This window comes from Panthera leo, chromosome A1 (assembly GCF_018350215.1).
Source record: "Panthera leo isolate Ple1 chromosome A1, P.leo_Ple1_pat1.1, whole genome shotgun sequence".
Taxonomy (NCBI): Eukaryota; Metazoa; Chordata; class Mammalia; order Carnivora; family Felidae; genus Panthera; species Panthera leo.
In genome coordinates, this window is record NC_056679.1 from 135783077 (window position 1) to 135799516 (window position 16440).

Here is a 16440-nt window from a genome sequence, read left to right on the forward strand (position 1 = left end):
TATGGGTCTTTCCTTCAGTGACACCTCAGTGACTGATACCAGATCTGAAATTGCAAACTCCTCCTCCTCCTACTTCCCTGATTTATTTTTCCTCTAGCACTTAGGGCCTTCTAACATACCCCTCCATATTTTACTCATTTTTCAAGTCACACCACTGAAAGGCAGGAGGCAGTACAGAAGTGGGAGCCTAGCAAAGCCAAAGGTGATTCTGCCCTGCCTGTGATGCCTCTCAAAAGGCCGAGCGACCTAAAACTTTTCCTCTGCCAGAGCCCAAACCTGCTCAAGATGGCCCAAAGTGGAAAGTAAGGTCCGTAAGAGTAGAAAATTTTGTCTTTGGGATCATCACTGCATTCCCAATGCTGAAAACAGTATCTGAGACATAATCAGAGCTCAATAAATACTTTTTAAATAAGGTGAATGAAGGAATAAACAAATTCCCTTCCTGTAGGGCAGAAAAATAGTCACCTAGGCAAGACTCCAACCTGAATACTGGGAAGCTAACTGCCTGCCCTTCTTCCCAGAAGAAAACATTCCAGATAAAAATGCCTTACCGAGAAATTACCACCACTGAGCCCTCCCCATGTGAAGACAAAGGACCACTGTAGGCACCTACCTGTTGGCTGCAGAGCACCTTAAATGCTCAGCCTTGTTCTCTTATACACAGTAGTACAGGAAGAACTTTCACCACCAGGCATTTCAGAATAGCTGTTTTCCTGTAGTTGTTTAGAAATATCTCATCCTTTTCTCAAGATTCATTTTTTATTGTTTTTTTTTTTTTCATCTTTATTTTTGAGAGAGAGACAGAGCATGAGTTGGGAAGGGACAGAGAGAGAGGGAGACAAAGAATCTGAAGCAGGCTCCAGGTTCTGAGCTGTCAGCACAGAGCCCTGACACAGGGCTCAAACTCACGAATTGTGAGATCATGACCTGAGCCGAAGTCAGACACTAACAGACTCAGCCACCCAGGTGCCCCAAGATTCATTAAAAAAAATAAATAAATACATAAATACATACATACATACATCTGACATGTCTTCTAAATATATCCTGCTATTTAAATAATTGCTTACCAGGACTTTAAAAAATAATTAAATCTTAAGCTTGCATTTTTTAGTGAGATGTTTCTCTTATTCTTCCACTATTAAAACCACACAAATGGGGCACCTTGGTGGCTCAGTCGTTTAAGCCTCCAACTCTTGATTTTGGCTCCCGGTTTGTGAGATTGAGCCCTGCATCAGGCTCTGTGCTGACAGTGTGGAGCCTGCTTGGGATTCTTTCTCCCTCTCTCTCTGCCCCTTCCATGTGCTCTCATGAGCTCTCTCTCAAAACAAACAAACAAATAAACAAACTTAACCACCCCCCCTCCCCCTACACACACATAGTTGAAGAGGTTTCTGTTGTTTTTAGGGTTTAGAGTACCATATACTTTCAGTATTTGAAAGCCAAGGCCCTTAAAGATTCGAAGACATAACATCATAAAAGAAGGTAACTGGATAGAGAGACACTCAACATCAGTAGTTGTCAGGGGATTGTAGATTTAAACTACAATGACAGTCTGTTACATACCAGTGTCAATTCTAAGTATGCTGGGGATATAGACATATGTAGTAGGCAGGAGTATAAAATGGTACAGCCACTGTGGAAAATTTTGGTAGTTTCTTTTAAACAAGTGATCCAGCAATTGTATTTTTGATATTTACCCAAGGGAAATGAAAACATATGTTCACACAAAGATGTATAGATGACTGTTCACAGCATTACTCAAATGGGCTCCAAACTGGAAACAACCCAGATGTACAACAGAAAAACAAATTGTTAAGTCCATACAACAGAATATATTCAGCAATAATGAATTTCTAATACATGTAACAACGTGGATGAGTCTGAGAGACATTATGCTAACACAGGAAGCCCATCCTCTGTGAAATCCTGGCAAAACTAATATATAACGGGCAACAGATCAGTGGTTGCCTAGGGTGGAAGGCTGACTGCAGAGGGCAGGAAGGAACTTTTGGGAGGTGGTAGAAAAGTCTTGGTTTTGACTAGAGTGATGGTTTGTCAAAACTCAGCATTCTAACAATGGTGCATTTTATATGTAAATTATGCCTCGATAATAGGTTTAAAAACTTTTAAACACAAAAAATAAGGGACCTTTAACTGCATTAGGGGACAAGATGAGAAATGTGTTGATCAATTGTATCCTCCTAGATAAGCAAATTAAGCTGGATGCTCTAAATCAGCAAGAATTTCTTTTTCAATGATATAATAATAGCACTTGTTTCTTTTTTGTGTGCTAGGCACTATTTTAATGTTTTTCTTAGATTATTCCATTTAATCTTCACCTTTCAAGACAATAGTGTTATTAAATATAGACAATTAGCTAACGAGAGGTTGAACCAGATTCTGAATCCTGACTCCTAATGTCAGAGACACTGTGACACTCTTAGCTACTGCTTTCTGTCACTGGAAGAATCTGAATGAGCGTTACATCAGGATAAACCACGTTTCTATCATTTATGACATCAAACAGTACTAAAAGTAAAAATCTTTTTTCCCCAAAATTTTTATAAAATCATCTTTGTTCCTTTACAAGTTTATTTCCTAAATAAGTAAGTTTTTTCTATTTCTATTCATCAAGATAGACAGGAAATAATCCCTAAGGAGCTATGTTTTACCTCTAATGCAAACTCCTGCTTATAAATGCACTCTCACACCTTTGTTAAGGAGGGTATGCTCAGGGCTAGGCAGCCAGCAGTGGAGAAAATGGAATTGGTCAACACAAAGGAAAAAAGTAGTAAGAGGAAAGAGTAAGCAATCACAGGATTAGCTAAGAATATATATGTAATTTTTTGGAAAGGTCATCTGAGCTTTATTGTACATCAATGGTCCATCCTGGACCCTGCGTCTTAGCATTCCTGGGGATGGTGGTCCTGGGGCCAGCCCCAACCCCAAACCCAAATGCCCCAGCCCTGCCCAGCTCCCAATCCAGTGCTGGGTTAGCATGCTTTGGGAGTAGGGAGGGGTGGGGTGACCAGAATTCTTGTCCACAAAGCCCAGGTGGGGCTCGGTCCTGGGACCCTGGGCTCCTAGGAGGTGGGACAGGGTGGGCTCTTGGGATAGGAGAGCCCCCAATCCTCTGGAGCCCAGATCCTGGCCTACACAGGGGCCCAGCCTGCTGAGTGGGGCCTGGCCTGGTAGATTCTACAGGGTGTCTGTTGGAGCAGCCGTGGATGAGAGCATGGCACTCACTCCAGCTCATTCTCCCGTGCAGTCCTGTCTCATCTACTTGCCTGGGCCCCCATGGCTGTCTCTGCCCAGCAGCATGTGTTGCAGGCATCACCTGGGCCTTGGGTAGCAGCAGGCTCTGGTGGCTGGGCTGCGTGGCTAAGAATATTTTTTAATGTGCCACATAAATTCAGGTATCATGGTCTGGTCTTTCTAGCCTTTCTGCTATTCACAGTTAACATAATGAGCTTTCCCATGATCCAATACTCTTACTGTTTTAAAAAATGTAACTTTGGGAACTGGTGGCTGTATACTCTCCCCTTTTTTATATACTTAACATTAATAAGCCAAACTTGACTTTCAGAACACGTTTCTTCTAAGAAAGGGAAAATGTTAGAAGTTACTAATGTTCCACTCAGCCAGTTTTAAGTATATTCAATGTTGACAACCAGGGAGGCCCAGCAGGATGTGTGACAGAGAAGGCTCTAACTCAGGAGGTCTGAGTTCAAATTTCACTCCACCAAGTGCTGCTCTGTGATCTCGGGCAAGTCATTTAACTTCTCAGAGCACGTTTTCCAATCTCCAAAATGAGTTTAAGCATTACTACTTTATAGGGTTATTTTGGGAACCTTTGATATGATATATTTCAAGTCAATGTTTATTGAATTAGAGTTTGGGAGTATTAGTCCCATTGTTAAATGGGAGGATTGGACAAGATGTTCTGGTTCTTTAGGACTCTAAAATTATGGTTCTGGATCATCTTTTCCCAGTGTGTGCCCCATGGGACACTAGTTCTTTGGACTATTAAGTGTTGCTAGGAATAAAAGGGTCCTTCTGGTTTTATTTTTCTATGCTAGTAAAAGCTATGCATGACTGGCCCAAAATTACAACGGGTAGTGGAAGAGCCAGAACTAGAAGCCATATCTCTGGCTCCTGGCCTGGTGTTCTGGTCGCTTGGGAAAGGCCACAGGATGAACCAATTACAGACAGTGAGCAATCTTCCTACTTCTTCACTAAAACAACTCTCTGAAAAGGGACCACTGACTTCCTAATTGCTAAATCCAAGATCTAGTCTTGCTCCTGGGTCTCCTCCACCTGTGCAGAAGCTGTGACACTACTGATCTGCCACGCCCAGGCCCCTGGTTGACCTTAGCCCCTCAAACCCTACAGGAATGAGGAACCACCCCATGTCTGCCTGCTCAGGCTCCTTTTCCTCTTTCTGTCCTGCTCTGTTTGGCTTCCACTATTAAACACACTTACACATTTCCAGCTGGATATCCTGCCAGCAATTCAAACACAGCTGTTGAGGGGCGCCTGGGTGGCTCAGTCGGTTAAGCGTCTGACTTCAGCTCAGGTCATGATCTCGCAGTCCGTGAGTTCGAGCCCCACGTCGGGCTCTGTGCTGACCGCTCTGAGCCTGGAGCCTGTTTCAGATTCTGTGTCTCCCTCCTCTCTGACCCTCCCCCATTCATGCTCTGTCTCTCTCTGTCTCAAAAATAAACAAACGTTAAAAAAAATAAAAAAAAAAAACACAGCTGTTCAAAAACAAACTCACTGCCCTCCCACTCCCACCCTAGATCTATCTCATCCTGAGTCCTCTATTTCTGCAAACGTTTCAACCATGCTCCAAAACACCCAGGTCCAAAACTTTGGGATTTCTCTTTTCCTTGATCCCTTCAGATGCCAAGATGTCTAGGCGCACAAAATCTCCTGAAACCATATCCTTTGGATATTAACTTCATAGCCCTGGCTGGATTTCTTATTACCTCTTCCAGGTGAAACCAAGAGTCCCCAAGCCATCCTATACACTGCTGCTCCAAGCACAGATCCAGAGATGCCCCCCTCTTGCCCTAAAACATTCCATGGCTCCCATGCCATATATAATTAAAGTGTCACCCTGTTATCTACAACGAGGCTCATTTTTACTTCACGTGTCAGCTGTCACTGCTTCCTGGACATGTTCTGTGCTTCCATTAAGAAGGACTGCACCGGGGTGCCTGGGTGGCTCAGTTAGTCAAGCGTCCCACTTCAGCTTGGGTCATGATCTCTCTGTTTGTGGGTTTGGGCCCCATATTGGGCTCTGTGTTGACAGCTTAGAACCTGGAGCCTGCTTCAGATTCTGTGTCTCCTTCTCTCTCTGCCCCTTCCCAGCTTGCACTCTGTCTCTGTCTCTCTCAAAAACAAGTAAACATTAAAAAAAAAAGGACTGCACCTGTGCCCAGGCCTCCTCCGGGCAATCAGTCACCTTCAAGTCTGCTGGTGCTCATCTCCACGCCAGGAACGCTGACTCCTCTGTAGTCCCCCGCAGCTAATGACAGCCACTCCCCCCAGCAGCCCTCCTGACACCCTTGAGCCAGACGTGATCTCTGACCTTTCCTAGCTCTGTGTTGTACCTTTTAATTTTTTTTAAGTTTTTATTTATTTAAGTAATCTACACACACAACACGGGGCTTGAACTCATGACCGCTCTCACAGAAGACCCAGGCAGGCATCCCTGTACCTTTTTAATAGTCCTTTTTCCTGACATGTGTATTGCACACGCCCCTACAGTAGCTCGATGTATCCTTAACTCACTGACCTGTCCAAAGAACGCTGACAGACCGAAATGAAGAAACAGACTCCTGCCCAGAAATCTTGGACTAGAAACATCCACACCCACTAGCCTGACATTTGCCCTAGCAAACACAATGGTCAAACAGACACCCAATTCCTGTCAGGCTTGGCAAAGAGGAACTAACTTGAGCCCTCCCTGGTGAACAATGGCCTGCTACACAACACTGTAGCACTATGTTTTTAAACTTTTTATGAAAATAATTTTAGATTTCCAGTAAGTTGCAAAGATAGTGCAGAGCGCCTGTATACCCTGTGCTCACACTCCTCTAATGTTAACACTTACCAAAATTAAGAAGTTAATATTGACACATGGAATTAACTAAACCACAGACTTTATTGGGATTTCCGCAGCCATTTCCACTGATGTCCTTTTTCTGGTGCAGGACACATATTTTTAAGTCTCAATACTAATAGGAAAAAATAATAAAGCAGGAGAGGGAAAAGGCAGAAACAGATTCTTTCAAATCTATTCCTTTTTTTTTTTAACGAGAGACGAGACCATTAAACTAGCAGTTAGGGGGGAAAAAAGCAGCCAGTGTGCCAACTTGTCCACAACCTGCCGGGTTTGCACGAATCTGCGCAGCCCGGGTCCCGGGTCCTCCCCACCCGCCGTTCCCATCAGCCCTGCCTGACCACGCGCCCTCGCAACGCCCGTCGCGGGGACCGGACCAGGGAATCCCGCCGGGCGCCCAGGACCCCCACCGCCCTCGCTCACCTGGCGCCGAGCCTCCCCGCCGCGCGCGTCGCCGCCCTCCAGCCACGTGACCACGCGCGCCGCGGGGACCGGAAGGAGGGGCGAGGCCGCCCGGAGCCCGGCCCCGCTGGTCTAGTCAGCTGCCTGCGTGAGCTGATCGGTTGACGCGGGAGATGTTAGCTCCGTCCGGCTGCAGAGCCTGAGGTTTGCCCCCTATGAGCCACCGAATTAGAAATGTTAGCGCGGAGACCGAGAGACACAAGACCGCGGGCGCTCAGTAAAGGTGAAAATGAGATGGTGCAAACATGAAGTGTGTAGGGGGTAAGGGACAGAGGGATCCGAGGGGAATCAGTTCCGCGGCGCAGGTGGACCGGGAAAGTAGGCTTCCCGTACTAAGAACCGAGGAGGGCTTTACCGGCGAGAGGAACTTCTGGGGCCGAGGCGTGGCTGTGGGAAGGAACAAGAGGGGGGCGGAAAGAGCTGCCACTGGGAACTGATTCCGTGGATTTCTAGAGGCGGGCCCTGCCCTCCACCCCCCATCCCCCACCCTCCAGAACATTCAGAGTCAGTAGTGATGAGGGAGCGTGTGGCAAGCTGAGGGCTATAACAGCGCGCACACATACACCCTCACACCCTCCAAGGTGGGATATGTGTGATACTCCAGATGCCCATGGCTACCGAAGACCAAAGGAAAGGAAAGCAAATGGTTGACTGATAGAGATCACAGTCATGCAGGACAGGAACCTCCTTCATTTTACAGATAACTTAGTAAACTGCAAGGAAAACACAATCTTATCCATAGTCTAACCTCCAGAAACCTATAGACTCCGTTTCCTGGAGCCTTAATATCACCCTCATCAAGATGAAGGGGTTTCAAGTGCTTGCCATGGTGATGTGGGAAACAAAGGCAAATGAAAAATTCCCATATTGCTTAGGGCCCACTGACAAGTCCTTGAAGCGGGCAGAGTGACCTCCTTTTAGGAGCTCAGCTGCCTCAATGATGGTACTTTGCTGGGGATAAAAGGGAATCTTGCTTAACATTATTCTGCCCCCTGTGAGTCTTCTTAAACACATAGAAATTCCTTTGCAAACCTCTTTTATCTTTACCCCCTTCCCCCCAAATATATGTTGGCAATTATACTCCAAGCATATGGCTCCTTCTATATATTTGAAGGGTCTCATGTCTGAGGTTTTACTTAACAGTAATAAATGTTTTTCTAACAACAGCTAGCCCCTCAAGGTCCTGGAAACCTTGCTTCCAAAACACTGTCCCTAACCCCATCCCAACCTGAAGGTATATAATTAGTCACTCCTCACAACCCCAGTGGAGCTCTTTCTGCCCACGGGTACTGTCCCCGTGCTTTAATAAAATCACATTTTTTGCACCAAAAACATCTTCAAGAATTCTTTCTTGGCTGTCACCTCCAAACCCCGCCATCACTTGAAACCCCATCAAATAGCTTCAGTGCCTGGGTGAAATGATTTTGATAGTATTTCCTAATATCAACATAGTTGAAATAACTTTGGCTGGATTTAAAGATTATTCTGGATTAGAAACAAACAAGTGAACCCTTCTTTGCCTTAGTAGACTTCTTTTATTCTTCCTCTTCTCCAGATTCAGCCCATACTTCCCTTAACCACCCACTTCCCCCAAGTAAACATACCCTACTTATATGGAAAACCAGACTTAGAACAAGATCAGTTATAGAACAAGATCAGTGCTCTGTGCATATTAGATGCTCAGAGATTTAAGATTATCTTAAGAGATATAATGTATTTATTTTATTTTATTTTTAATTTTTATTTATCTTTTTAATTTACATCCAAGTTAGCATATAGTACAACATTGATTTCAGGAGTAGATTCCTTAATGTCCCTTACCCATTTAGCCGATCCCCCCTCCCACAACCCCTCCAACAACCCTGTTTGTTCTCCATATTTAAGAGTCTCTTATGTTTTGTCCCCCTCCCTGTTTTTATATTATTTTTATTTCCCTTCCCTTATGTTCATCTGTTTTGTATCTTAAAGTCCTCATAAGAGTGAAGTCATATGATACTTATCTTTCTCTAATTTGCTTAGCATAATACACTCTAGTTCCATCCACGTAGTTGCAAATGGTAAGATATCATCCTTTTTGATTGCTGAGTAATACTCCATTGTATGTGTGTGTATGTGTGTGTGTGTGTGTGTGTGTGTATATATATACTACACATATGTATACATATATATACATATATGTATACATATGTATACGTATATATATATGTGGGTGAGTGTATGTATACACCGCATCTTTTTATCCATCCATTGATGGACATTTGAGCTCTTTCCATACTTTGGCTATTGTTGATAGAACTGCTATAAACATTGGGGTGCATGTGCCCCTTTGAAACAGCATACCTGTATCCCTTGGATAAATACCTAGTAGTGTAATTGCTGGGTCGTAGGGTAGTTCTATTTTTAATTTTTTGAGGACCCTCCATACTGTTTTCCAGAGTGGCTGCATCAGTTTGCATTCCCATCAGCAGTGCAAAAGAGATCTTTTCTCTGCATCATTGCCAACATCTGTTGTTGCCTAAGTTGTTAATGTTGGCCATTCTGACAGGTGAGGTTGTATCTCATTGTGGTGTTGATTTGTATTTCCCTGATGATGAATGATATTGAGCATTTTTTCATGTGTCGGTTGGCCATCTGGATGTCCTCTTTGGAGAAGTGTCTATTCATGTCTTTTGCCCATTTCTTCACTGCATGATTTGTTTTTTGGGCGTTGAGTTTGAGAAGTTCTTTATAGATTTTGGATACTAACCTTTTATCTGGTATGTCATTTGCAAATATCTTCTCCCATTCTGTCGGTTGCCATTTAGTTTTGCTGATTGTTTCCTTCGCTGTGCAGAAGCTTTTTATTTTGATGCGGTCCCAGTAGTTCATCTTTGCTTTTGTTTCCCTTGCCTCCAGAGACATATTGAGTAAGAAGTTGCTGCGGCCAAGATCAGAGAGGTTTTTGCCTGCTTTCTGCTCGAGGATTTTGATGGCTTCCTGTCTTACATTGAGGTCTTTCATCCATTTTATTTTTGTGTATGGTGTAAGAAAGTGGTCCAGGTTCATTCTTCTGCATGTTGCTGTCCAGTTTTCCCAGTACCACTTGCTGAAGAGACTGTCTTTATTCCACTGAATATTCTTTCCTGCTTTGTCAAAGATTAGTTGGCCATATGTTTGTGGGTCCATTTCTGGGTTCTCTGTTCTGTTCCATTGATCTGAGTGTCTGTTCTTGTGCCAGTAGAGATTAATATATTTATAATTTTAAAGTCAATTTGCCTACTAGTCTAGCATATTCAATAGCTTTGCAAACCAAAAATAGTTTTTCTTCACTTAAAACTTTGACCGATTTAAAATAGACTTCTTTAACCTTAAAAATATTTCAGAACTTTCCCACTAAAAATATTTTAACTCTGTTTTCTTTATCAGACTTCTCCAGAAAGCATAGATTTGAATGCATGCATATTAAATTTTTATTTAAAAAATGCATGAGTTTATTTATTTATTTTTTTAATATTTTAATTTATTTTTGAGACAGAGAGAGACAGAGCATGAGCAGGGGAGAGGCAGGGAAAGAGAGGGAGACACAGAATCTGAAGCCAGCTCCAGGCTCCAAGCTGTCAGCACAGAGCCCGATGCGGGGCTCGAACTCACGGAGTGTGAGATCATGACCTGAGCCAAAGTCGGACGCTCAACCGACTGAGCCACCCAGGTGCCCCTGAAAAAATGCATGAGTTTAAAGTTGGCTTTCATCACCCTTTATGTGCAATGCTGCTAAACTATTGCATAATAAATGTGCGGTGAATGTCTTTAAAAAAACTTCTATCTACCAACTTGAGTACATTTCATTCTTTTCAAGTTTATTTATTTTGAGAGAGAGAGAGAAAACACATGTGCACAAGTCGGGGAGCGGCAGAGAGAGAGAATGAGAGAGAATCCCAAGCAAGTGCTGTCAGCCCAGAGCCCACCACGGGGCTCAATCTCAATCTCAAAAACCAAACCGTGAGATCATGAATGGAGCTGCAACTCAGTTAACCGACTGAGTCACCCAGGTGCCCCAAGAGTATCATGTATATTTTATATACAAATCTGTTTCATATGTGTGTTTACATTTCTCCTAATCTGTGGCTGCTGCTTTTCTTAAGTCTTTTTTTTAAGCAGGCTCCATGGCCAACCTGGGGCTAGAACTCATGACCCTGAGATCCAGTTGCGTGTTCTCCTGACTGAGCTAGTCAGGCCCCCCCAATATTAGGTGTCTTTTGAGAGGAAGAGTTTTAAATTTTGAAGTCAAATTTATTGATTCTTTTTTCTTTGGTTTGTGTTTTTTGTGTTCTATCAGATAAATCTTTGCCTAATCAAAGAGCACTAAAATTTCTTAGTATGTTTTCATCTAGAAGTTTTATATATTTTAGGTTTTACACATAGGTCTCTGAGACATTTTGAATTTTGAATTCGGTATGTGGTTAAGTTTGAAGTTCACTTTTTTTTAAATTTTATTTTTAACTAATCTCTACTTCCAATGTGGGGACTAGAACTCGCAACCCCAAAATCAAGAGTCTTCTGCTCTACCAACCGAGCCAGCCAGGTGCCCCGAGGTTCAATTTTTGATATGTATACCTATTATTTGTCAAAAAGTTAGTTTCCCCATTGATTTTCCTTTTGCACCTCCATCAAAAATCGCCTGTCTAGGTATGGATTTCTTCCTGGACTGTCTTTTCTATTACAAGATCTGATCTATGTGTCCATCATTCTAGTGTCCCACATTGTCTTGCTTTAGTCTTTATAGCAAATCTTGAAATCACGTACACCAGGGTTGTTTTTAACTTTGTTCTCCTGTTTCAGCATTGTTTGGTTACTCTAGCTCCTACATGTTTCCATATAAATTCTAGAATCAGCTTAGCAATTTTTCTTTTTATTATGGAACGCTTCACAAATTTGCGTGGCATCTTTGTGCAGGGGCCATGCTAAAGTTCACTGTATTGTTCCAATTTTAGTGTATGTGCTGCCAAAATGGGCACTCAGCAACTTTTACTTTAAAAATTTTTTTTTAACGTTTATTTATTTTTGAGACAGAGAGAGATAGAGCATGAACGGGGGAGGGTCAGAGAGAGAGGGAGACACAGAATCTGAAACAGGCTCTAGGCTGTTAGCGGTCAGCACAGAGCCCGATGCGGGGCTTGAACCCACGAACTGTGAGATCGTGACCTGAGCTGAAGTCGGATGCTTAGCCGACTGAGCCACCCAGGCGCCCTGCAACTTTTACTTTAGAAGAGTATGCTGGCATTTTAGTATATGTGCTGCCGAAGCGAGCACGAGTATGCTGGCATTTTGATTGGGGCTGGATTAATAGATCAATTTGGGGAAAATTGTCATGTTAATAATATTGCATCTTCGATTTCATGAACATGGTTTATACATCTTTTTTTGATCTTTGATTTCTTTCATTTGAATTTTCAGTATGCAGATCTTGCAAATATTTTGTTAGATTTAACCTAAGTAGGTCATGTTTTTGGTACTATTGTAAATGGTATTGTTCTAGTCTTAATTTCCAATTGTTTGTCACTGCTATATGGAAATGCAGTAGTTTTTGTGTATTGGTCTTATATCCTGTGACTTTGTGAACGTCACTTATTAGTTCAAGTAGTTTTTGTATAGATTCTCTTTGGAATTTCTACACAGATTATCATGTTACCTGAGAATACCTTATTTTTTTCCTGACAGCTCTGTATGTCTTTTATTTATTTTCTGCTTAATGCACTGGTGAGGATCCCGAGGATGAGCAAATGATCACTTGGCTTTTTATTCGCTAGCCTCGTGTAACAAATTATTTTTTTTTTGAATCCTCCCTTCCATAATAATAAATTCCGTAGACAACAAACCTCTGAATGGATTTCAAGGGTCTTTGAGTCTTTGAAAAACATAAACAGTATTTTACATTAATATGTATATCTGTATTACTTAGAGGAAGTGGGTTCATAGCTTATATCAGACTGTCAAAGGGATTTATGTCATCAAAAGTGTTAAGGAACTAAATTTTAAATAAAAGCCGATTTATACATATAAATAGGCATATATAAATGATTTTCAGGATGTTGTTTTTCACTACTAAGAACTGGGATGCCTGGGTGACAGAGTCGGTTAAGCATCTGACTGTTGATTTTGGTGCAGATCATGCTCTCACAGTTTATGAGTTTGAGCCTTGCGTTGGGCTCTCAGCTGACAGCGTGGAGTCTGCTTGGGATTCTCTGTCTCTCTCTCTCACTGCCCCTCCCCTGCTTGTCCTCTGTCTCTCTCTCTCTCTCAAAATAAATAAACATTTAAAAAAAAGTTACTAAGAACCGTGATTCTTTTTTTACCTTGGACTCTCCCCACTCCATAGGAAAGGATAAATGCTTCTTAGCAGTTTTTACTCCTATGACTTTTTTTTCTTAAAATTAAAAAAAAAAATGTTTATTTTTGAGAGAGATAAAGAGCAAGCAGGGAAGTGGCAGAGAAAGAGGGAGACAGAGGATCAGAAACAGGCTCCATGCTGACAGCAGAGAGCTGATGTAGGGCTCAAACTCATGAACCCCGAGATCATGACCTCAGCTAAAGTCAGACACTTAACTGACTAAGCCACCCAGGGACCCCTGACCCCTATGACTTTTTGTTAGAAACTAACAAATTTAAATGTTGGTAGGGATTGGTGGTAGAACATTCAAAAGAAATACAGATGAAGTGAGGCTAAACCCGTTTTAAACGCCCACAAAAATAAAAAATATACCAACAAGAGTGGGCATAAGGAAAATAATCAGTGGTTATACATACTTCAAAGCTGGTTAAGGTACTCACGAGGAACAAAATATATCTTATTAAGAAGTCTTATTTACAGAAACATAAAATGATTTAAAATTTAGAACACTTTTTTTTTTTTTAATTTTTTTTTTCAACGTTTTTTATTTTATTTTTGGGACAGAGAGAGACAGAGCATGAACAGGGGAGGGGCAGAGAGAGAGGGAGACACAGAATCGGAAACAGGCTCCAGGCTCCGAGCCATCAGCCCAGAGCCTGACGCGGGGCTCGAACTCACGGACCGTGAGATCGTGACCTGGCTGAAGTCGGACACTTAACCGACTGCGCCACCCAGGCGCCCCTAAAATTTAGAACACTTTTTATCTCCTTAGGTTTGTTTTATTATTTTTTTTATTAAAAAAATTTTTTTAATGTTTTATTTTTGAGATAGAGCATGAGCAGGGGAGGGGCAGAGAGAGGGAGACATCGAATCTGAAGCAGGCTCCAGGCTCTGAGCCGTCAGCACAGAGCCTGACGTGGGGCTTGAACTCATGAACCGTGAGATCATGACCTGAGCTTAAGTCGGACATTTAACCAACTGAGCCACCCAGGCGCCCCTCCTTAGGTTTATTTTAAACCAATCTACTTAAGTTAAAAACCAAACAAGTAGGTTAAATAAAACCAAAGACAAACAGTAAATGGGGTTATTTCTACAACCCTCAAATAATTGTAACAACATGTTAAAGCACTATCACTAGTTTCAAATAAAAACCTAGAGCTGAAATGAGTATATTAAGATTTATTTAATTATATTAATATTTAATTAATATTTAATTAAAATTCCTGAAAGGTGTATAGCTCTGTATTAGATTCCCTTTTAGATAATAATCTCCCTTCTGTTGAAGGAAAATCTTTGAGTCAGTTTTACTGTTAAGATAATTAGCAACCACTTGATAATTTCACTAAATTATTATTATTATTACTATTAAATTCTAGTAATGAAAAGAACATTGTCTTCTCAAAACAGCCATTAATATTACTAAAAATAATAACAGTATGTGCTAAACACTGTTTATTTAATCCTTACAATAGCCCTATGATGTAATTATCCTCATTTTATATGTGATTTGACTGGATAGCACCTATGTGCTATTATCTTAGTCTGAGTAATTCTCTTCTCTACCTCTATACTCATTCTTCAAAGCCCTGCATCCTATAGCATTTATCCTTTTCTGATATTCATAGTAGGAAACAGTTATCTCTTTTATTCTCTCTGTTAGAATCTCCAGTAGGGCATTTGCCATAGTCTACCTGATTTGTCTAAAGGGCCCATTTGTATGTATATCTTCCTTGTATACTAGGTTATGATCATCTGAAGGTCAAGAACTTGAGGCTTTCCCCACCAGTTATTTGGTTGGAGTCTTGCATGTATATAATAGGCAATATATGATTATTAAAATGAATCTACTAAATGTTATCTTTGCTTACAATTTACTCAGGAATTTACTGGACAGATAAACTTACTCATGTGCCAAGTTCCATGTACATTAAGCAGTATAACTTAATGGGTAAGAGCCTGCTAAGATAGACTCCTGACTCTGATACTTCCTGCGATCTTGACTGTGTCACTTCATTCTGTGCCCTGTTTCCATCACCTGTAATGGAAATAATAATACCTAACTCAGATGGTATCATGTGGATTAATAGAGTTCACTTTTGAAATGTATTTAAGAGTGCTTGGCATGTAAGATACATGTAATATATACATGTAATATACATGTTATTCTTTCTTACCCTTTTTTTTTTTTAAGTTTATTTATTTTGAGAGAGAGCGTGTGAGCAGGAGAGGGGCAGAGAGGGAGAGAAAGAGAATCCCAAGCAGGCTCCTTGCTGTCAGTGCAGAGCCTGACGTGGGGCTTGATCCGATGAACCATGAGATCATGACCTGAGCTGAGATCAAGAGCCAGAGGCTTAACCAACTGAGCCTCTCAGGTACCTTTCTTTCTTACCATTCTTGGCAACATTGTAATAGTAAAAAGCTGGAAACAACCTAAAAGTCTATCAGTAGGGGACAGATTAAACCAATCATAGCACATCCTATATGGACTTATGTGCAAGCTTTAAAAAGATTAGGGATCCAGGGGTGCCTGGCTGGCTCGGTTGGAAGAGCATGTGACTTAATCTCAGGATCGTGAGCTCAAGCCCACATTGGATGTAAAGATTACTTAAATAAAACTTAAAAAAAAAAAAAATTAGGGATCCAAAGAAGATGTATGAATGACTAGTAGGTACATCAATAGTCATCAGGGAAATGTAAATCAAGACTAATATGAAATATTACTATACATGCACAGGATGGCTATTAGATGAACAAGTGTTCATCTAGCAGGTACTGGCATGGATGTGGAGAAATTAGATCCCTACTACGTAGACAGGGGGAGGGGAATGTAAAGTAATGCAACCATTTTGCAAAACAGTTTGGTGTTTTCGCAAAGTTAAACTCAGTTGCGAAAGGACCCAGAAATTTCCCTCTATACCCAAGAATTGAAAACCTACATCTACACAAAAACCTGTATACAAATGTTCATAACATAATTCATAAGACCCAGAAAGGATACAACCCAATTGTGCAAATGATGGAATGGATAAACAAGAGGTGGTACATACAGTGGAATATTACTTGATAAAAAGGAATGAGGTACCTACCGGTAGAGGCTGCAATAGGGATGACCTTGGAAACAATACGCTAAGTCAAAGAAGCCAGACATAAAAGGCTACATATTGTATGATTCCATTTATATGAAATGCCCAGAATATGCAAAACCATACAGACAAAGTAAACTAGTGATTCCAAGGGGCTAGGAGAAGGGAAAAATGGAAAGTGACTGCTAACAGTACTGGACTTTTTCTGGGTGGGGTAATAAAAATGTTACATATGGAATTAGATAGTGATGGTTGAAGTATGATGATTACACAATCTTGTGAGTATAATAAAAGCCAGCTAGTTGTGCACTTTTTTTTTGTTTATTTTTTGCGTGAGAGTGCAAGTGAGCAGGGGAGGGGCAGAGAGAGAGGAAGAGAAAGAATCCCAAATAGGCTCT

The 16440-nt window shown here is 41.4% G+C and overlaps 1 protein-coding gene and 1 non-coding gene across 3 annotated transcripts in view; both read right to left on the bottom strand.

Annotated features, from left to right (window-relative positions):
* CCDC125 (coiled-coil domain containing 125) overlaps positions 1-7012 on the bottom strand; it is a 32073-nt gene extending 25061 nt beyond the window's left edge. The window contains exon 1 of one of the 2 annotated variants that reach the window (XM_042940450.1): positions 6554-7012. The gene's annotated coding sequence lies outside the window, so the exon portion shown is untranslated. Of the gene's footprint in view, positions 1-613; positions 750-6553 lie in introns of those variants that run through there. The other variant, XM_042940451.1, reaches the window with a different exon arrangement.
* Positions 7013-11479: 4467 nt separating this feature from the next.
* Positions 11480-11586, bottom strand: LOC122202563. The gene has a single exon (XR_006194733.1). It is a non-coding gene; the product is annotated as a U6 spliceosomal RNA (small nuclear RNA).
* Between the last annotated feature and the right edge of the window lie 4854 nt (positions 11587-16440).